Consider the following 1,673-nt stretch of genomic DNA (forward strand, 5'->3'; position numbering starts at 1 on the left):
ACTTTTTAAAAATCCCTGCTTTTTCCACTTTGCTTTACATCCTATTTTTTCTTTATCTTAGATATTTTTGGACTTGTAATTTAATGGCTGCAGAATTATAAAATCATATAGTTTGGGCATCATTTATTAAACTCTTTCTCTGAGCTATTTAGGCGGTTTCCAACTTGGCTACTATAAATAACAATGCGGTGGACATCTTTGTACAGCCACTTTGTTGCATCTGTAACAAACATTTCTTGCTTTTGTTTGCCTGGCTCCAGTCCCCACTTCCCTCTGGTAACAGTAGCTTGATTTCCCTTTGGAGAACCACACTTGACCCCTTCTTTCAGTCCATGAAGTTCATGTGGCACCCACCACTGGCTCCAGAGGAATGGCCTCTAGCCGGGAAAGATATTCCACCTCACTAAAACTCAAATAAAAATTTGACCCAGACGTGGCCATCAGAGCATGGAATACCCCCTAGTTCCAGAGACTGGTTAGACTAGATTTGGTAGCCTAGGCCTGGCCAAACAAGGATTTGTTTAAAGGGCGCACAAGACCCAAGGTGATCCAATCAGAATGAACCCTGGGACTTGCAGGAACTTACTGGGGAGAGACATTCTCTTTTCTCCTCTGATTTCAATTTTAGAGGCACAAGGTCAAGGTAGTTGACTGTCTTGTTTCTGCTGAGCCTGAGAATGAAGCCAACCTGTAGAGCCCAGAGCCCAGAGACAGAGACTGGATTCTGTCCACAATGAGCTCCTGATTAGGCTATGCCTGCAGCTAGAATCCTGGCCTTCCAATTTTAAAATCCAGTGCATTCTCTTTTTGGCTTAAGCCCAGTTGAGTTGGGGTTTTCTGCCATTTGGGAACCAAATAGCATTGGTTTTATTAACTTAAATTTCTTGACCTAGAATTACTGAGCCAAAGGACATAAACATTTTAAGCCTCTTGAGGCCTCTTATCAAATTGCTTTCCAGAGAGTCTATTATGCAAAGAGCATCACCGTGTTGGAGAGCCTAAATTACAAGCAGCAGTATATTAGCTTAAATATTTTAGATGGGCAGCAATTATGTGGTTTAATTTTATTTTTAGTAAGCTGAAATATTTTTCATGTTTATAGGCCATTTTTGTTTTGTGATTTTCTGAATACAAACAATGGTGTCTTTTTTTTTTTTTACTTTGTAAGAGTTTTTTAAAATATCAAAAATTGTTCCTTTTTCACATATCTCAACATTTCTCCCTAGTTTATTGTCTTTAAATATTTTTGATGTGTTCTGAGATTATTTTTAATTTTTTTGTGGTCAAATTATATTTAGGTGTCCCTTCTGTTGCTTTCATGCCTCCAAAGTCCTTCCTGACTGAAGACTAGGTGAACGACCAGGTTTTCTTCTTTCTGACATTCAGATGCCCGTGTTTCTCACCCTGTGTGTGGAGACCCATCTGCATCAGACCCACCTGGGAGCTTGTCAGATTGTAGATCGATGCCAGGTGTCTGATCATCTGCTTCCCAAGGAGTGTGACAAAACATCCGAACTTGACCTACAAATGCACAGCAGGCTGATGGCAGGGGATAGAAGGACAACCAGCTCTCCACAGAGCCCTAGCAGGCAAAGTTACAAAGCCAGCGATCCATGCCCTGGACCCCTGGACCCCTGGATCCATGTCCAGCACCTTGCAGGGGGTTAGGCAGG

Source organism: Miniopterus natalensis, chromosome 1 (assembly GCF_054644295.1).
Source record: "Miniopterus natalensis isolate mMinNat1 chromosome 1, mMinNat1.hap1, whole genome shotgun sequence".
NCBI classification, from domain to species: domain Eukaryota; kingdom Metazoa; phylum Chordata; class Mammalia; order Chiroptera; family Miniopteridae; genus Miniopterus; species Miniopterus natalensis.